The sequence below is a fragment of the Lipotes vexillifer genome, unplaced genomic scaffold (genome assembly GCF_000442215.2).
Source record: "Lipotes vexillifer unplaced genomic scaffold, Lipotes_vexillifer_v1.1 scaffold53, whole genome shotgun sequence".
Lineage (NCBI taxonomy): Eukaryota > Metazoa > Chordata > Mammalia > Artiodactyla > Lipotidae > Lipotes > Lipotes vexillifer.
This window is the reverse complement of record NW_006791814.1, coordinates 2068373-2089996: the sequence shown is the minus strand read 5'-3', so window position 1 is coordinate 2089996 and position 21624 is coordinate 2068373. Positions and strand designations below refer to the sequence as shown.

Genomic DNA, 21624 nt, shown 5'->3' with positions numbered 1-21624 from the left:
TAACGCCCCATGGCTGCCTTTGTTTGTTATTGTGTGTGCGTGTTCTCATCTGTAAAATAGTGGTTAAGAAATAATCCTCGTATTTTCCTTACTGGATTGTTATTACAGTGAGATGGATTGGGTAGAGGTATTTTGAAAACTACAGAATATGATATAAATATTACTATTACTTTACTTACCTAGCTCCCTACTACCCTGCCAAGGTTTACGTTAAGTGATGGCTTTATTTGGCAAAACTTCCCTTGCATATTGTCTATTAGGGGATATTCAGAAGGGATGATGGGCAGAGTGGGGTGAAAAGAGACTAAATCAGATAAGCTTCTGAGGTATTAGGCCAGCGATGCATTAACATGTCAACCCTGATAGAAGTTTTGGGTTTGTTTTTTTTAAATAAAAGTTGGGTGCTTTTTAAAATCATCTTAACGTTTTTAGTTATTCCAAGTTGAATTCTGAATTATCAAAACCGCTTCTCCCCTGTATTTCTGTCCTGGTAAAAAGTAGATCCACCATCCACAAGCCAGAATCCTGAAAGCACCTTGGACTCCACCCGCTTCCTCAAACCTTACATCCGACTGGCCGCCAGATACCTATTCCCTCAGTATAGTTCCACCATTTAAAATCCAAATCATCCCTTGCCCCAACTATATAAATAGCCCTATACTGTTTGGCTGCCTTACTTTAATTTATCCTCCTAGATGGCTACCAGCTTTCTAAGATGTGCATTTGATTGCATTGCTCCACCTGCTCAGACCCCTCCAGTAGCTCCCAGCCTCTAAAACCCAAGCACTTAGTGTGACTTGCAGGGCCCTTACTTTCTCTTCTCAAGCATCAGAATGCATGGAATGCCCTGAATGTACCATGAGCTTCCAGTTCTGGCCTTTGCAAAGACAAACCCTTCATCCTCTCTCTTCACTGTGTAGTCTTCCTTATCCAGTAGGTTGTGACTTCTTGAGAGCATCTTTTCTGACCCTCTTAGAGAGGGAGTAGTCCTGTCCTCATCTGGAATCCTCTGGGCTCCCCTAGTTTTGCAAACACCTTTACACTGTCCCTTCTGACAACACATAGCAGTGATTTAAATATCATCTCCTCTCCAGACTTGAGCTCCTTGAAGACAGAAATTACAATAGCTGTACTTGTATCTATAGGACCTAGCACAGGGCCTAGAAAAAGATGAGTTCTCAAGAAAAATGAATTAATCAACTGTGCCCATCTAAAATCAAGCTTCCTTAGAGGAAAAGAAACTGTATTAAAGCCCCATTAATTCTAACAAAGATGGCCCTGAATCAGACACTAGAAGAGTTTTGCCTTCAAAGTCAATGGTCAGTTTTACTCCACGTTGCTGTCTCTTTAATGACGAGAAAAATGTAATCCAGCCTTGGAAATGTGCATGGCTCTGACTAGGGTTAAAGACAATATGATATATCTTAGGACCATGTCAAATGTTGATGTGGAGGGTACTGATGGGTGCATTCCAAAGTGGACTGAGGCTATTTCTTGTCTCCCTGGAATGACCGTCTAGATTCAAATGTTAATGTTCAATCCAATTTGTTGCTAAGGCAACCAAGTTACAGGCCATCTTCAATTTACAAAAGGTGATATTGCCAAAGTCATTTTGTAAGTCAGATATTTGAAAAATACACTACATTTTCCATGATGAAAAGTGATGTAAATGGTGGCTAGAACCTGCTGAATTGTATTTAACCCGTATTGTTGCATTACTTGTGCAAGATGAGTCAGTAAAAATATCCCGTATCTCGCAGGTCACAGCAACAGTCTTAAAGCGATCTGGCTGCACACCCAAGAGCTTGGGGAAAAGCAGCCCCTCTTCAGTGTTCCCCACAACTAGTCTGAGCCCTCAGGATACCCTGTGTTTAGTCCAGAAATTCTAAAACCTGGTTCAGCATCCGGATTACCTGGAAAGGATTTCATTAAAAGCGTCATTGGTTCAACTTCAGACCCATCCCATTAAAATCAGAATCCATAGTGGGCTCCAGGAATATATACATATAAACATATACATATATACATATATACATATATACATGTATATATATATATATATATTTCAAAGAAAAGAGAGAAAAAAAAATGTATGAAAGTCAGGTACACGGGCCTCTCACTGTTGTGGCCTCTCTCGTTGCGGAGCACAGGCTCCGAACGCGCAGGCTCAGCGGCCATGGCTCATGGGCCCAGCCGCTCCACGGCATGTGGGATCCTCCCGGACCGGGACACAAACCCGCATCCCCTGCATCGGCAGGTGGACTCTCAACCACTGCGCCACCAGGGAAGCCCTATACATATTTTTAAAGCGCCCCCCCACCCGCCGCCGCCCCCAGTGATTCTGGTGCTATTTGTGAACTGCTAACCAGACTTCTTGGATAGCACTGCCATTTTTCCTCCTCTGATTTGGTACTGGGGGTAGCTTGTCATATCACAGCCCAAGGTCAAAGCTGTAGTTCTGTGGGTGATGACCTCTGAGGGTACCATAGCTCCTATTGTCACAGAATGATTTTGGATATTCTTGGACATCATTGACCCTGAAGTGATCATGTCTTCTGGACCAGTACTGCTGGTGCTCACAGGGGCAGGCTCTTCCATCCCAGCTAAAGGAGGATAATTGTTAACCTGGACACTGAGACCAATGATAATATTGGTAACATTATCAATATCCTGGGAATCCATTTAAAAATAACTAAAATAGGGGCTTCCCTGGTGGCTCAGTGGTTGAGAGTCCGCCTGCCGATGCAGGGGACACAGGTTCGTGCCCCGGTCAGGGAAGATCCCACATGCTGCGGAGCGGCTGGGCCCGTGAGCCATGGCCACTGAGCCTGCGCGTCCGGAGCCTGTGCTCCGCAACGGGAGAGGCCACAACAGTGAGAGGCCTGCGTACTACAAAAAAAATAATAATAATAATAAAAATAGCTCTTTTTTTCTCCCCTTCCTTCTTATCCTAGGAATTAAGCATGAGTCTCTGGGGCAATCTGAATATAAAGCATCATATCGTACTCAAGATAACTCCTCCCCAGACACTAACCCATGATCATTGGGTATTACATCTTTTCTGTAACTGTCTTTGCTCTTATAATAAGCTACAATGATGAGCCCACTATGCCTTTTGTGCATAACAAAGTCCTGATGGATCCACCTTACCATTGCCCAGAAAATCCCAGACAGCTAAATCCAAAAATGAACCTAAATTGGGTTCAAGAGAGGATCCTGAGAAGGCCTGTTGGGTTGGGGGAAAATTGAATAATTAGTTATAGTTAATCTGTTAGATTTCTTTGAGCGTTACAATAATGGTTCTCAATGAATCACACCTCCCTGTGCCCATGCCCCTTTGTAATGTGACATTGCTACTCTTCCCAACAAGAGGTGGGATCTAGTTTCTCCACCCCCTTAAATTTGTGGATTTCTTTGACCAATAGCATGTGGGAGAAGTGATGATATGCAAGTCTGAAAACTAGGTCTTCAAAGGCCTTGAATTGAAATGTCCATTCTTACCTACTTGGGCCCTGAGGCCACCATTCTGTGAAAAAGCCCTGTCTGGTCTTCTGAAGAATGAGATATCAAATGGGAAGAACCAAAGTGTCCTAACCAGTAGTGAACACTAACTGCCAGACATGTGGGTGGGGCTGTCTTGGAACCTCCAGCTCAACTAAGCCTTCAGATGACTAACAGCAACCATGCAGTGATCCTGAGCAAGTCCAGCAGAGCAAGTCTAGATTGACAACTCACAGAATTATGACAAATAATAAACTGCTGTCTTAAGCCACTAAATGTTGGGGTACCAACAGAGATCTGATTTGGTACTATGTTTTTGTATAAAAAATACATAAATGTTGAATTGAACATTGTCACACTTAGTCTCTCTGTGCAGAGATACTAATTATTAAAACTTACATCCTTCCAGAATTCTAACATTCAAATAGAGACATATACAAAGTGTTTTTGTTCTTGTTAATGCACAGTTGGAATTCCACTGTACATCCTATTTTGTAACCTGCATTTTCCATGTCATAATACACTCATCATTTTCATGTCTCATAAATACACTTTTATATCATTTTAATGACTACATAATACTCCATCATTAAGATGTGCATAATTTATGTAACAAGCTTCTGTTACTGGATATTTTTTCACAGTTATAATCAATGCTGTGATGAAAATCCTTACACATAAATCTTCCCACACATAAATGATCATTCTGTTAGCATATTATGGGGATTATTGCTTAATTCTTTTTGCCAGTATAATATGAAAGGAAGAATATCTCACTATTTTAATTTTGTTTCATTTTGCTAACCACGAGTTAATTAGATTTATACATGTCTGATGGCTATTTTTATTTAGCTGTTGTTTTATTAAGGAATGGCCCTTTCATCTATGCGAAAAGATCTTTTTACAGTACATACCCACAACTTGAAGGAGTGAACCACAGAACATGGGCCTTCAAACTAGATAAAATTGGGTCACTTCCTACTACTTTGCTATTTTCTAGTTATTCAACACAGAGTAAATTAACTACATTTCCTCAGCTTCAGTTTCCTCATATATAAAATGGAGATACTAGTACCTATTTTCTAGGACTGTTGTGATTTTGATGAGGAATGAAAGTGCTCAACAAAATAACTGGTAGAAAATGTTCAATAAATATTGCCTTTCATATATACTTGTTTTACAAAATCAGGACCATATATATTTATTTTTTTCTGTCTTGTGTTTAAATGAATAATTATTTTTATTCATTCAATGAATACTTACTTAAATACACACTGTGTGTCCAGCATTGTCCTAGGCACAAAAATAGCAGTTGAAAAATAGGCAGAATTTCTGTTCAATAAGCCATTAAATGTATAGCATACTAAATGGTGATAAAACTATAGAAAAAAGAAAGGTAAAGAGGATATGGCATGCCAGGTGTCTATGTGAGAAATCTTCAAAGGTGGCATCTGAGCAGAGATGTGATGGAAGGCAAATGTCTATCTGGAGGGTGGACTTTTCCAGGCAGAGGTAACAGCAAGTGCAAAGGGTCTTATGAGGGAGCAAGGCTGGTGCATTCTAAGAATTATAAGACCTGTATGGTTGGAATAAGTGAGTGAGGTAAAGAGTGGAAGAAAAGATTTGACTTTTTTTAAAAGGACCACTTTGTGTGCTTTGCTGAGACTAGGGTGAAGGGGAATAAGAGTAGAAGTGGGAACACTGGTTAGGAAGCAATTGCAATAATACAAGTGAAAGGTGGTGTCTTAGATGAAGGTAGAACAGAATGATGAGAAGTGGTGGAATTCCACATCTAGTTTGAAGGTAAAGCCAGTAGAATTTGGAAACAAGCTAGATTTAGGATGTAAGGGGAAAAAAAGAAAGGAATCAAAGATGACTCCAAGTGTTTTGGGCTGGGTAAACAGGAGGATGAAGTTGCCATTAACTGAGATGGGAAAGAAAATAGAAGGAACATGTTTCGGGGAAGAGATTAGGTTTGGATTTTAGGGTATGTTAAGTTTCAGATTAATGTTAGATATTTGGGGTGAGATGTCAAGTAGGCAGTTGACATCTGAAGTTCAGGGAAGAAATTCAGAGAGGAAATGTTAATTGGGGAGTCAGCCTATAGATGTAGTTTACAGCTGTGAAACTGGAGTAGATCACAGTATCGATTGAATAGAAGGATCTTGGGATTGAACTTGAGGACAGTTGGATTTTGGAGCTGGAGAATTTGAGGCAGAACAATTAAATGAGACTGAGAAGGATCAGCCAGTGAGGTGAGAGGTTCAACAGCGTCCAGGAAGTCAAGTGAAAAAAGTTATTCAGGGAGAGAGGGATGAACTGGGTGAAAAGCTGTTTGTAGTTCCTATAAGGACTGAGAATTGGCCATTGGATTCAGCCACGTGGGGGTCACTGGCGACTTAACATGAGCAGTTTCTATAGAATGGAGAGTAGTGAAACCTGATTGCAAAGGGTCCTTTGGCAGAAGAGGAGAGGCATAGAGTAAAATGAGTGAAGAGGGGGACAGAGACATGAGGGAATAGCCGGAGGTGATCTCTGGTCAAAAGGAGAGAGTTCTGTGTACTTTTAATAACAGGAAAAATATTAGAGCTGATGAAAATGATCCAATGGAAAGGGAAAAATTAATCCTGTAGAGGTGAACTTGGCTGTTGAAATATCTTTTGGCAAGAGGGTACTCATGCGCGTGTGGAGCTGGCCTTAGACATGGCATAGACTGTCCTTCCAAATAGGAGGGGAGTCAGAGTGTGGGCAGTTAAGCTGACAGACGCCATGCTTAGAGCTGTGGAACTTCCATTTTCTCAGTGAAATAGGAAAGCATGGTTATTAGCTAGGAGGGAAGAGAGAGCGGAGGTGTTGGAAGTTCGATGAGATTCTATAAAGCAGAGAATGGTTTGAGAATCCAAGAAAGTGACTGGGATAGGAGATGTCAAAGGATCTCCAAGAAATACTAAGAGATCACTTGAAGTTAGAGGACTCGGGTTGTAATGACAGCAGTTAGCGTAGTTCAGTGTTTTTCTCACTTTTGTTCAGCCGACTCAGAGTAGGTGGGAGTTTGGATTAATCAATGTTAATGTTAGTTAATGTTTTGACAAATGAGTATAATGAAGGAGGAAGGGACAAGAACATTTTGAACATTACCAACTCTCTATATCATCATAAATCTAATGGTTTCAGAGGATTCCATAAAATGAACTCAGCCTAAATTTAGCTGATCTCCTCATCTTGGACATTTAGTTTTCCTAGCCGCTCATTATCACACATAATGGTTCAATGAATTCCCTTTTATATCAACCTTTGCTTGTATTTTCAATTCTTTCCTTTGAAAATAGTGTTGCTAAACAAACAGGATAATAATCAGGATACTTTCCGCTGTGACAGAAAAGCCAACTCAAAATGGCTTAAACAATAAGGAAATGTGTTACATCATATAACAAGGGATCCTGTGATATCCTAAGCTTTGGAATTGCTTTATTCATCATTTTAAAGACATCACCATGGACCCAGAGTTTTCTGCTCTGTCAACTCCAGTGTGCCAGCTCTGTCCTTCAGGCAGACTGTCCTCATAGTCAGAAAATAGCTGCCATGATCTCACACATCACACGTGGACATGACAATATCTGTGAGCAAATGTTCTTTTTATAAGTGAGCAAATGTTCCCAGAGGCTCAAAGTAAACCTCTCCTCTCATCTCATTGTCCAGAGCTTGGTTACATGCCCATATATAAACCAATTACTAGTGAAGGAAATAGAGTTTTTAAGGTTAACAGATTATTCAGTGTTTATCCCTGAAATGGGTCTAGCGCCCCCTTTACTGAGTTCATGGCCTTATAGAAAAGTTCAGATACCCAGCCCGATCAGTCTTTGCCAGAATGGAGGAAGAGAGGGCAGAGAGGAAGATGAACATTACATAAATGTGTCTTGTGCTTAGAAGATATATATCTTTATGGTTTTTAAAGGTATATTAAAAGATTTCCTATCAGTCTTGTACTCATTTTTTTGTCCTCATTCCAACTTTGAGTAGTTTAATTTTTTTAACTGACTTGTAACATCGTCACAGCCTTGGTGCATTTTTACCCTCCTGCTTATCATTTGGGAGCAGTCCTACCCTACTGGGCACCCTGCAGGTTGTAGTCACAGCTGTAGTCTTCCCTGACCCTTCCAGTGGAATTCTGTTGATATCTTCCCACCTTTACTTACCTGGCACTTGGGAATGTAGTCAGTTCTGATGTAATGTGACTTACGTATCCCTGAATATCACTGTGCTATGCAAAATTGCAAAATAAAAACCACAAGCATTAATGGAAAGTTGGGGTTAGGGACATAAGAGTCAAAAACTTTATCAGTAACAATAAAAACCCCACAAAAAAAGCATAGGAACCTAGTAAAAAATAGTAGCATAGTTTTACACATGTTAAATGGTTATGAAACACAAAACTACTACCACACGTGATACTTTACCTTGAGAAGTATGAAGCTTGTGAGTTATTGCAGGGTGGTGGAAGGAAGGTCATCTGAAATCAGAGGGGAAGTTGGAACAGCAGATGTGGCTGATAACACTCCGTGAACGAAGGATGCAGGCAGATGTCTGAGGCATGTGTGTGTGCATTTTGTGTATTCCTACATGATTCGGTTCATTCGGGTACAGTTTTCTGCATCACCTAGTGTTTCTCTTATACATAATGACACATAATCAAACACTTGTGTTATATTCAAAATTTTCCTTAACACAGAAGTTTGCATTTTCAAAACAAGTGTGATAGCAGAGCTGACTATACTGAATTTGCCATCCATGTCCGTTTCGAGCCAGGTGCCTCTGCATCCCACCTCATGAAAGTTCATCAGAGTTCCTTACATGTGGATGGTGCCCTCTCCTAGTTTCCAAGGCCCATGCAGGCTTTTTGCTGTCATTCTGTTGTGAAGCCCAGAATCTCTGGGGTTATGAAGAGAACTAAGCAGCTGTGATTATGTTGCAATTTTTCTAGAACCCAAACCTACTTCTGTCTGACTCTGTAGCATCTCTCTTCTTTCTATGCCAAGCCAAGTGACTGTATATCACCACAAAGTGGCAGTTAATTTTTTAAAGGTAAATATGTGAGCTAAGATTATTTTTAATCAAGTGGAATTTTTTTTGAAAAAGCATCCGAAGAAAGATTAGTAAACGTCATCCACTAGAAAAAAATGCCAACCTCTATTTACGTATCAAAAACATTTTACTTTTTCCCCCTTTTCTTGAAATATGCTGACAGCCCTCTTACCTTTCAGGTCCTTAGTTGCCTCACAGCTAGAACAGAGGGAGGGAACCGAGACATTTCACACAAGGCCTCAGAAGACGTAGGAGAAGAAACGTTTGTCTGTGTTAGAACTGAGTGAGTATAAGTAAGATAGCCTTGGTTGGAATTAGCTGGAATGGAAGCAAGATAAGAGGCGAAATGTAGAGCCTGTTGGGAACAAATGAGCCGTGAGGGTGGAGAGGTGGCATCAGATGTAAGAGCGGGATAGAGCCACTGGGAAGCAAGAGAGGGGATGGGCAGGTGGAAGGGGCCGGACATAGTGTGGTGGCAAGGGCAGGATGCCCCACTCTGGCCATCTCCCATCAGGACAGGGGGAGCACAGCCCAGTGGAGCCCTGGGCAATCTGTTGTTGACACATGTAGGACATCAGACAACTAGAAGCTTTTCTGTTGAGGAGAGCCTAGGCTGTATCATCAATAATTAACGTGCTTATGCTCAGCATCTAAAAGAAATCCAATGACATTTCGTTGTGCGACAGGGCATTTCAGTTGGTTTTCCACATGTATGACTTGCTCAGTGATACCCAAGGGCAAGACATACCAGGTTTATTGTACTTTACTGAAATCAAACAAAACATCTCAACTTCCACCAGTGTGGCTGGCAGCTCATCCAAGTCCATTTTTGTTGCATTTCCCTCCTCTCATCCTTTAGGATCGTAAAAGAACCTCAGGCTGACCCACTTACTACAGGAAGGGCTCCAAGAAGGGCTCTGGTCTTTGGTCCCTCTGGGTTGCCTCTGAGATCTGAGTTGCCTGGGTCCTAGGTGCCCTGGAACCTTTGCTGGCAGTGTCCTCCCAGCTCACCAAGTTTGGCAACCAGGACACTGATCAGGGCTGAGATACTCCTGAGTCTGCTGAGCTTGGTGCTCAGGATATCTTCATTCTAGCATTAGGGGATCACATGTGTATCTTTGCAGCTCAGATGGTCCTGCTGCAGCCTTCCAGGCTTCTGTGCTTGTGTTTGGGGTCAAGCCACACCCCTTTCCACTTCTGGCTGCAGCATGAATGTATCCTCTTCCCTCTCTGTGGAGTAGAGTTAAGGGGTATTAAATAGAAGCTCTTCATTCCTCTCTGATTGAGGGAACTCTGAACCCACACTCAGAAGGGCAATTGCTTTCAATTCTTCTTTTAAAGATTTCATAGTAACCCCCTTCTCTTTTCCTTGCCCCAAACCCAAATACCTCTTAATTTATGATAAGACAGTCTACTACGTATTATTCCATTTATTTATAATTGTGACCCTTAAAAATGGGTACCTTAAAAGTAATGGGAAAAGCTAAGTAGTTTGCTCAGGGTCAGTTACAATGCAGGAGTAATTTTAAATAAAAAACATTTTCAAACTCAGGCATGACTCTACAACTCAGTTTCTTACCCCTACATGGCAACCTCCTGGTCAGTACTTGAGCTAGTCCCTTTGGTTAATTTTTTTTCCCCATGTAAAACAACAAACATCTATTATCTGACACAGTTTATGAAGGTCAGAAATGTGAGAGCTGAGTGGTTCTGACTCAGGGGTCATAAGGTTGCAGTCCAGATGTCAGGGGGGTTGCTGTATCATCTGAAGGCTTGACTGGGGCTTGGAGGATGTGTTTTCAAGATGGTGTCCTACATGGCTATAAGCAGGAGACCTCAGTTAAGATCGTCACATGGACCTCTTCTCACAGCATGGCAGGTAGAGTCCATCAGAGCGAGTGATGCAGGAAAGGGAGAAATCACAATCTGTTTTATGACGTAGCCTTGGAGGTGGGAGGGGATTACACATGAGTGTGATTACCGAGAGATAGAGACCACTGGGGACCAACTTGGAAGCTGACTATCTCAGGACGTTTACTTTGGTTCATTTTAGTACTGTATGTATTTGCCACACCAGGGTGAAAAATGATTCCTGGTTTATATTTTTTAATTAACTAATGTATTAACTTATATTTTCCATTAATTTTTCCAACTGAAGTGGTGGAGAGGTGGATAATTTCAGAGGCACAACCCACCAATTAATTGCATTCCATCTTTCATTATGTAGTTCATTCATCAAGTGTTTATTGTTCCCCAACTATGTGCCACTACTATGTGCCACTGTACTAGCTGCCTGGATACAATAAGTAGGTAAACAAATGCTCTCCCAACTCCCTTAGAGCTGTCAGTCAAGCAGGGGAGAAAGCTATTAAATGAATAATCACACAAATGCATAGATCACTGCAAAATGGGATGAGTGCTATGAAACAAGGGTATAAGTTGCTATGGAAACATATAAATTATGGGAATCTGATTTAGTTTGAAAATCAGGGAAGGGCCTATAGCAGGGTTTCTTGACCTCAGAACAATTGATGTTTTGGATTGGATAATTCTTTGCTCTGGGGGCTGTCCTGTGCATTGTAGGCTGTTAGCAGCATCCCTAACCTTCATCTATTACATGTCCTCCACCGCTCCCCTAGTTGTGGTGACCAGTAATGGCTCCAGATATTTCCAAAGGTTCCCTGAGGGCAAAATCTCCTCCAGTTAAGAACCACTGATTTATAGGAAGTTTCCAAATGAAAAGTATTAGGGGGAAGGGCATTTCAGGGGAAGGAATGAGTGAGAATGTTAGTGAAAATTTTGTTGACAGGAAATAAAACAAAACACCCTGTTTTCCTAATTCTGATTCTCAATTTTAAATTCACATTGGACTCTTTCCTGTATGACAGGTTGGTTCCCTTTAAACAGAAACTCACACTCTGTAGCCAGCCTGCTTGTGCTGAATAAAGTGTCCCCATATAATTGCCAAGGAAAAAACGGGTCTGGCCTGAAGCTGTTTTCCGAAACTTATTTTAACTTATTGAATCTCTGGGCTAGCTAAAGTTGTTTGGCCTTCAGCCTGCTGGTTTATATCACTGCCCAAAGCAGGGTATTATCACTCAGGAATACATGGCCTCACTTTTATTGGAAAGCTATTTATAGGTACTGCTTATACTCTGTATGAGTATGTTTAATGTGGAAGGAGTATATAACCAGGCCGCGTATAAAGTCAGATTATTTTCACCAAGACTTGGCTTATTTCCATCCTGAACAGACAAGAATTAGCCGTGTGTTTAGAATCCTGAAATCTTGAGTGAAAAAGGAACTTAGAGGATCTTATGAGAAAAGCGTGGTTTTTGGAACGCAGGCACTTCTGGGTCAGATTTGGCCTCAGCTTTACGATCTTGAACACATAAAATGGCTTCAGTTTCCTCATATGTAATGAAGATAATAATTTCTTACCCCGCAGGTTTGTCATGAAGATATGGAAAAGTAAAGCAATGTCTGGCATACAACAGCTGCTCAATACATGAAATGCCCCTCTTGCCCTTTAGATTATCCTCTCAAGCATCCCCAAGAGATGGTCCCCTGGAAATCTGGGAGCTAGGCTTTCCACACCTCTTCCCTTACCTTCCACATCCATAAAATCATCCTATTCCCCCAGTTTTACCTCCATGTTTTAGTTAGGCCACCATAATTTGTTTGGACTCTTGCAGTGATTTTCTAATTAGACGACTGTAGCCACAGGTAAAGTCTTGTCATGTCACCCCTTGATTGCTACTTTTTATTGGTCCCACAGCCTCCAAAGTGGGATTAGCTCAGGCTTCAGACTGGGATTGTGGCTCACCCCTCCAGTCATCTCTCTTAGGCCCTGCCTTTCATCCTGTTCTCTAGCAATGCCAGTCTTCTGACAAGAGTCCTATGTGCTGTTTCATATCCTCATGCCATTTTAGAAGTTGTTTCCTTGAATAGAGATTCATCCCTCTCCCACCCTTATCCACGCATTAGAGTTTTACTGATCCATCCTCAAGGACTAGCTACCTGCCATAGCATCTTCTGACCTCCCACCGGTCTCCCCTCCAGCACCTCTTTGGTTTGACACAACCTTGTGTATGTTTCTACTCTGACGTGTGTCACACCTCATTGATTTAAGTATTTGTTTATGCATCTGTCTTCTCCACAGCAACATGAATTACTAGAAAGCAAGAGCCATATCTTATTAATCTTTGTGTTCCCAGCTGTTATCACTGACCCTGTACTGGTTCATGTTCCATAAGCCCGTGATGAATGAATCCACATTTAGCTGTAATCCCCATCGTGATGGGAACTCACAACATTTCAAGGCAGCAACCTGATTTTGATCCTGTGTCCCGTGTCAAACCCAAATTGATAAGACTTCCATCTATATTGTCATGTGTACCTCTCTACCTGCCTCCATCCACTGATCCTACTTAGAAAGAATACATATAACCCCTTAACGTGGCTGCCATTTGATTATTAGAATGCAGCCAACGTCAAACAGCAACACAATTTCTTCTTCTTAAAGAATTCTTCTCATTATTCCTGGTGTGATATGATGTCCACGGTCCTCACCTTATCTCCCTGATCAGGATCTGTTGTGGTCACCATGTCTAGAACTAAACTCAGGATGCTTGATGGATTCTGACAGCATGGAGAGCCTTTGTCCTAAATAACGATATTGTGGGAAGAAAAGGATAAAATAGAATATGCTTGCATTTATTCTTATATTTTTTAATATTTATTTATTTATTTACTTGTATGGATGTATTTTGGCTGCTCCGGGTCTTGGTTGCAGCACACAGGATCTTTTTTGCAGCACGTGGGATCTTTTAGTTATGGCACGTAGACTTCTTAGTTGTGACATGTGGGATCTAGTTCCCTGACCAGGGATGGAGCCCAGGCCCCCTGCACTGGAAGCATGGAGTCTTAGCCACTGGACCACCAGGGAAGTCCTTATAATAGTTGTAATAGTAGCTAACATTATTGAGTTCTTACCACATACCAAACACTGCAGGACCAAAGGTGTAAGATGGGTTAGCCTCTCTTTAGTCCCTGAGCTCAACTGTTTAACTATACTCTTGTCCTCTCAGATGCACCAGCTCTCTAGTGAGTCGTTGCTTCACGGTCACCAGCCAAAAACCAAACAAAAGGGTTGGTTTTTGTCTAATAGTTTAGGAGCATCCTTCTACCCATCTGGCAAAAATGAAACTGCATGAGCTCACGGTGCTTACAGTCACTTGAGACACTAATTAACTTAGCACCTAGACAAGGCAGCAAGGAAGCCAGAATGTGCACCCTCAAAAATCACTGCTGAATGCATCATTCAAGGGTCACTCAGATCGGAGACCCCATATTCCATTTCTCCACTGGTGCTCCTTTGGTTTTCAGAGTGGCTCATTTCAGATGTCCTGTGCGCCATCCAAATTGCTAGTATTTTAAACCACTCAACTTTAATTATACTTATCACTCATGTGTATTGAATGCCTTTTAGACCCTGGGAATTACATTTCACTCTTCACATGCATGATCTTGCCTAGTCCTTCCAACTACCCTACAAGCAGATACATTTTTCAGTCAGGGAAACTGAAGTTCAGGGAGCTTAACTCACTTGGCCCAATACACAGAGCTTTTACTTAGCAGAGAGTTGGGATTTGGACCTAGACATAACTCCAGTGCTCAAACTCCTAAACGTCACACCACACTGCCTCCTGAGTCACTTTATTGTCATACTGAAGGGGTAGGTGGGGATCCCATGAGCAGTACGCGGATGGAAGCCTGGGTCAAGAAAAAAATTCAAGACCACCTGTGGGTGAGACCATTTCCGCATGGCGGGAATGGGGACAAGACAATAGCAGTTACTGTCCTACTGGATTTCATCTGGGTGCCATGCCCACACCTTCTGGCTCCTCTGACACCCACCGTGGTACCCCAGTTATCCCTTCACCCCACCCTGCTGTTTTTCTGTATACTTGATTGCCATCATGTGTGGCATCGTTTGCTCTGCCTTATCCCCCGTATACAACCTTTTCCTAAGCTCTAGAAGCATCCATTTGTCCAAGCATTTTTCCTCTCACCTTTGCTCCTAGACATATTTGATTTAAATCCTGCCTCCCTTCTCTTCTGGACAGACCTGGCACCCCTCCCCCCATGACACTCTCCACCTGGCCCAGGCAGTCCATCCTTCTGAAATCCACTTCTTATATCCCAGTTCCAAGATTGCTCCATCTTGTCCACAGGGACCATCAGAGCTGTTACCAAGTGTTGTCCAAGGAACCGGAAGTAGCCTGCCAGCAGTGTACCTATGCAGGAGGCACCGTGGACCTCTGGTATCAGAAACGTTTGGATGCTTTAGAACACGCTCCAGTCCAGGGAGACAGAAAAGCCATTTCTGCGAGTCAGAAAATATCCCTGAACCCCAGCCCCCCGGCAAAGGCCAACTCAGGCCCAGAGTCCATCATAATCTCCTATATAAGAGGCCATTTTACGTGCTATTAAACAGAACAGTGCAGCTCGCCAGTAAAAATCATCTGCAATAACAGCCCATTAAAAGCTTTCCTTTAATATGGAACTTTCTAATTAATGTAAATGGGGTGCAAAGCTTGGAAAAGCTGAGTTGATTCTAATGTTCAGAAAGCAGGTCAAATAAGAAAGGGTCTTATTTCTCATTAGCCATCTATTAGGGAATCTAAAGAAATCTTTATGGCTTCGATGTATTACCAAAAAAGTTACAATTGCTTTGTTTCCGGCCTCATTTCTCTGCCGCCTTTCTCTATAAATATTGCTATGCTACCCATCAGATTGGGGAAAATAGAGATGTGCATGGATTTTGTGTCTGACTCCTGCCGGTTCTCAGAGTGCTGCAGATGGAAAGCAGCACAGTCATGATTAACTCTAGTTTCCAGATTTCTCAGTTGGAAACTGAGGCCCAAAGAGAGTTGAAGACTAAGGTAGCCGTTGACTTCCTTCCCCCTCCCTCCCCACTTTGGTCCTTCCTTCCTTCCTCTGTCCCTCCCTCCTTCTCTTCCACCGCTTCCTCCCTTCCTTTTGCTCTCATTGAACTATTTATCAAACACTCTATCCCTCAGGTTAGGCTGGGTTACACTACAATAACAAGCAAACCCCACATCTCAAAAGTGTAAACATCAAACGTCTTTCAACCGTACCGTATGATAGGACATCAACATTTCAGCTCTCACCTGCATGGCGTGGTCCATTATGGGTCAACAGGGGAGCACAGTCACTCAGGGATCCAGAATGATGGAGCAGCAGTCATCATGCCAGAGGGAAAAGAGAAAGTGAGCTCTGGCTCTTAAAGCCTCTACCTGGATATAACAGGTGACTTCTGCTCACGTTTCTGCTCATTGTGCAGAGTCAGTTTGGCCATGCCCAACTTCAAAGGGATCCAGGAAGTATTATCCTACAATGAATCCAAAGGCTCCTCCTGTGAGCCAACTCATGGAATAACCTGTGATATCAAAGTGAGTGAGAAATAGAAGAGCTCAGAGTCCAGTAGGAGAACTGAAAAACAAACACATTCAAGACAGGGCATGGTAAGTGGTGTGAGAGGCTGTACCGGCAGCCCGAGGACCAAGTACGCTCACTCCCTACTTTGCTGACCTTCTCATGGGGCTTTGCTGCAACTTGTTGTGTAACCACCTTCCTCTTTCTTATTGGGGTCCAATATCCAGGAGGGAACCCCATGCTCGGATCCTGTTCTCCAGGTACCTGTCCTCAGTTTTATAGACCCTCGATGCAGGGGCTTAGGAGAAGGGGAGCCATCTGAGACCAACGAGCCCAGGCGGGCCTGGGGCTAAGGAAAGCGAGCCGCCCGAGGAGGGAATGCCCAGGGTCCAAGGCAGCATCATGGGTGTTGGCGTCGTCATAACCTGCTGCTCCGTACCATTTTGCCTCACAGTGTCAGGGAGTCAGTCATTTCAGAGGACGGGGTTCTATCATCTGGAGGAGGTGGCAGAGTGCTTTAGAGCAGGGATCCGGACCCCTCAGGGAGCTGGAGAGTGGGCTGGGGAAACTGAGGCAGGAACCCAGCAGACGGCAACCCTGAAGTCGAAGCTTTTCCTTAATCAGCCTGCAGTTAGCACTTTGGCCCCAAACCTCCCTGCTGAAGTTGGACTTAAGTTCTTAGAGGACTGCTGACCACACATACTCACCCTTGGGCAGGATTGACAGTGGAACTCAGGGGAGCAAGGGATTAAACCTTAGGAAGGAAGAGAGTCCTTGGCTATGGTGGGTGTACAGGGATAGCCAGACATCATACACTTTATGTCCCTCTGCAACAGGCCTTTTAAAGCCCGGACAGAATGAGCTGGCTGGCTTCGTAATCATGTTCCAATCAGCTTTACAGAATTGTGAAATTGATTATCCTGCTGGCCTCACACAGGCTTTAGAGCAAGGCAGAGGGGCACCTTAATTCTTTGTTGAGTTCCATAGACTGATCTGAGGAGACTTTAGCTTTTCCACCCATCCCCAAGAGGAAGGGAGTTCAAATTACCTTGAAATTACAATTTAGAGCTGTCAAGCCTTGGCCAGTCTGTTTCATTTTCCCCATCACCCAGCCGGGGCCAAGGCCGAGAAAGGAGGTACCTGGCATATTAACTCCTCTTTAGGTACATGAAGAGGGGGCATGAGGGAGTGTGAGCTCCGGGTGCCCCACGCGGGCTCAGGCGGCTCCGGGAACGACAGAGTGAGAGGATCTGGGAAGCATGGCTGTGGTCTCCCAAATTTGGGTCCGGTAGGTACTAGGTGTCCCCACAAGATGGTGTGATTGGGGTGTCAGAGTCAACTGAATATAGTTTTCCTTTGTTTTCGTTTTCTGTCTGGGTGAAATGGTTGGGATTTTTATATTGCTGCAGGGAAATGAATAGAGCTTGGTGATGCGTGTTTCACCAGCCTAGGGGTTCAGAGAAGTCTTCCTGCACTACAGGGGCCTGACGTGGGTCTTGACCAATGACCAGGAATTAGTCAGTTGGAGAAAAGTGGAAAGTCCATTAGAGATGGAGGGGGCACCATATGCCAAAGCCCAGAGGCACTTTACTAGGACAAGAAGAGTGAGGGAAAGAATGGTGGGCATGAGACTATGGAGGTCTGACACAGTAAAGAGATCAGAGTCTAAAGGCAGAGGCAAAGGCTTTGAGGGTTAAAAATGAAATACAGGATTCCAAGTGGAAAAGTGGAATTGTGGATGGCACAGCAGAAGCACAAAGTGTGGAGTGGTCATCGTGGACGCTTGCTGGGGGAAGTTGACTTAATACCACATCTGTCAACTCATGTCTGGAATTCACAAGGAATTTCTTCTTTCTCTAAATTACCTAGTTAATTATTACGCAGTGACAGTCCTGTTATAATGGCTGGTAGGCAGTGAGTGCTTATTATACATCAGGACTATTCTAAGAGTTTTGCATGAGTTATGTAATCTTTTCACAGTCCTATGAGGTGAATATCATTAGTATCCCCATTGTGTCTCAAGGAGTTAATCAATTTGCAGAAGGTCCCAGAGCCAGTAAGTGGTGGGATTGAGGCTCAAACATAGGCAGTCTGAACCTAGAGCCTATTACTTAATCACTATGCTGTGATGCCTCCTGTGATCTTAAGAAAACAGAACCCACCATTCCTTCCTTCACTCAACAGATATTCACCAAGTGAAGACGTACGACAGGCTTAGCGCTAAGTGTTGAGAGGACAGGGTTGAGCAAGATGGCAAGTTACGTCATCACATGGGGCATCAGCCTAGTGGGGAGACAGGAAGTCGGTGACCAATTAATGATCAAGAGAATATCAGGTTGCAAAGAAAAAGTAAAATAGGGCATCAGGAGAGGAAGTACCAGAGCTTGAAAGCATCTTCAATGCCAGATAAAGGAATGGAAGCCAAGCAAAGGAGAGTGATCTGTTCGGAGTCATACAGTAAATTGGCGTCAGGTTTGAGAAAAGAATCCAAGACCCCTAATATATTCAGTAGCTACTTAATCTCATGCCTGCTCTATGCCTTCCACTGTTCTAGGCGCCAGAACAAGGCAGCCACGGTCCCTCCCCTCACAGACCTTACATTCTTTCCCAGTGCTCTGCTGTCCGGGTACTTGAAGCTTTGCAATACACACTTTATTTCATCAGTTGTTGATTCTACTAAAAAATCTCCTCTGCTTTGTTTCTCCTATGCTCAGCTCATGGCAGGAAAATCTGAATAGGAGTATTTCCTTCTTTGTATAGCCCAGATTCCCCTGCCATGAGTAGAACATTTGGAGAAGTAAGGGTCAGGGGCCTATGCTTTCCTCCAACTTCCCAAAGAGGGAAAATCTTAACAGTTATATAAAATAAGATGTTTTCTACCTGCCACACCATTCCTTTGAGGCAATCAACAAGTACAGAGTTGACTATCTTGTTTGAATGGGGGAACAGAGAAAGGGGCCCGGAAGAGCAAAGGGACTTTGGCTAATACTGCAAAGCTTTTCCCTCAGGTGTATAATGACTTTTCTTAACTTCTCTTCTGCTCAGCCAAGGCAAAAGGCACTGGACCCTGGCTGAGCCTACAGCTTCCCAGATGCCCTGCTGAGGTCCCCCGGCCCTGAGACCACATAGGGCAGGCTGCTAAGGCAGAAAATAAGGGATTCCTATAGATCTAATTCCTACTGTCACGGTGCAGCAGGGCACTGCAGATCCGGTGAAGGGAAGTCTATTTCAGCAGCCCTCTTTGGATATAGAATAATTCATATCCTGTCTCTCAGAGCTTGGTCCCTTTGCCGACACCCTGACCTCTCTATTGTATATATTACTCATTTAATCTTCACAACCACCCTACAAGATAGGTAGCAGTGTACAAACAAAGAAACTGAGGCACAGAAACATTAAGCAACTTTCCTAAGGTGGCACAGCTCATCAGTAGAAGACTTGCTATTTGAATTCAGGCGGTTTGGCTCCGGACTCTGGATTCTTAAGCTGTGAGATATACCGTATCTGCCACTCCTTCTATTCTGCCCTCACCCCTGCTGCTGACACTATCCTACTGCTAGTAAGGCCCCTAGTACTCACTTCAGTACTGTTAGTTATGACAATACTATTTCACTTCTGCTTCTCTACAGATGCTGCTATAGGATTTGTAATACTAACACTGCTGGTCCTGCCTGTATTACTCTTAACTGAAAACAGTAGCATTACTGCTGCCACTTCTGCTTTTTCTCTTCCTCCACTTCTTCCTCCCTTGCCTCCAAAACACCCAGTATTTATTGCCCTGATCCTAGATCTTCCCCACGCCTTCTACAGGCATTATGTACAGATGGGGAATTGGGGGACAGAGGTAGGAAGTGTTTCACGTGCAGTCACAAGACTGACAAGGCGTAGTCAGGCGCAGGGTTGTAGGTCTGGGTCATTTATTTCAGGTCCAGTGTCCTTTCAAAGTGATACCAGGAACTTGCAGCTGAGGGCCTGTTGGTATTTCAAACCTCTCTGTGCCAGGGATGGTCTATGGAGCGCCTGGGAATGTGTTAGAAATGCACAAGCTCAGGCCCCACCCCAGGCCTGCTGAAGCAGAGGCTGGTTTGGTGGCGTGTTAAAGCTTGCAAAGCACTGAAAATGCCCACAAATCCGTGATGACATTGAATCCTTACAACCCCGTAGGAAATAGAGCAGACAATGCTCTTCCCTCTTGGGTCGGGCAAGTGGTTCAGAGCCATGAGTGTGAACTCAGAAGCGTGAGTGTGAACAGCAAGCTAGGGTGGCACCTTCCTTTCTCTGGGGGCCAAGATGAAGATGTGAGAGGCAGGGATCTGCAGGGAGACATGTGGAGCCAGCCAGACAGGTATCAGAGGTGAATCTGGTTTTGTGGCCTTTGTACACTAATTTATGGAAGGATATTTGTTGGTATTTTAAATAACCTGGTGGCGGTGGTGTGTGTGTGTGTGTGCGTGTGTGCATGGGTGTGTAGTGGGACGTATAATGGGGGACAATAGCACAGCACCTGCCCCGGGGAACCATGGTTTGGGCATCTCTTCCCCCTGGGAACGCTAGACTTGGGTTCCATGCCTGAGGATCTCTGGCCTTAGTGCATACCCTGAGCCCTGAGCTCACAGATAGATCTCCTTGGCTTTCTCCTCCTCCGTGTGTAAGTCCGCCCTGCACCCGACTGCTGTCACCCATCGCTGTTTCCGGTGAAGGCTGTTAAGCACAGGTGAGGGATGTTTACCGTTAGTGCCCTTGGAAGCTTTCTCTCCATGGCCTTGTGTACAGTGAAATACAGGGCTTTGCTGAGAAGGAAACACAGTGGTAAGAATGGCATTCATCCAAGGTATCAAAGGAAGGTGGTAATTGCAGAACGAACCCAGAGACAAGCAGCTCACAGCCTTGCTTCCTGTCTTGCCCTGTGTCTTCTCTTTATAGGGATTCAAATAATCACTGTTGTGTTCTTTCTTTAAAAAGGAAAATACGATAACGTCACTGTCTGGCTTAATTCCTGAGTTGGTTTCCCACTGCTTTTGTCCTAAAGCATGAACCCCTTATCTTGTCTTCTAAGGCCCTTCACTGTCTGACCCCAACTCACCACTCTGTCTCATTGCGCCTGCCATATCCTCCACTGCACAGAATTTCTCAGCATTCCTCAAACTCCCGGGCTTTTGTGACTCGTGATCTTTCCTCGGGCTGTTCCTTCTGTCTGGAATTCTTTGCCCCAGTCTGCTCCGAAGCTTCTACTCCCATTTTGTATCATAAGCAATTCCAGCATCTGTCTAACACCAAAGTCTGGGCTCCTAACCCTTGTACCTCCTGAGACTTGACTTTCACCAGGGGCTAGTGAAAGAGTGAGGTTCTGTGGTTGGGGTGAGGGTTAGGGCTCCGTGTGAATTCCCCCCAGAGAGGCAGCCAGGTCTGTGCCCAGGAGCACCTTGGCGTATCTGTTCCAGACAGGCAGCTGGACTGTCTGGTGGACGAAATGGAACAAAAAAACAAATCTACATAACGGAGCCATTGATCACTGTCACAACACGCAACCAGCTGTGGCCTGGAGAGAATATGTTTTTCGGAGACGTTCTCCTGGGGAAA

At 43.8% G+C, this 21624-nt stretch overlaps 1 protein-coding gene across 1 annotated transcript in view; it reads left to right on the top strand.

Annotated features, from left to right (window-relative positions):
• PTPRT (protein tyrosine phosphatase receptor type T) overlaps positions 1 to 21624 on the top strand; it is an 804737-nt gene that overhangs the window by 462383 nt on the left and 320730 nt on the right. The gene's annotated exons all lie outside the window — the stretch shown is intronic.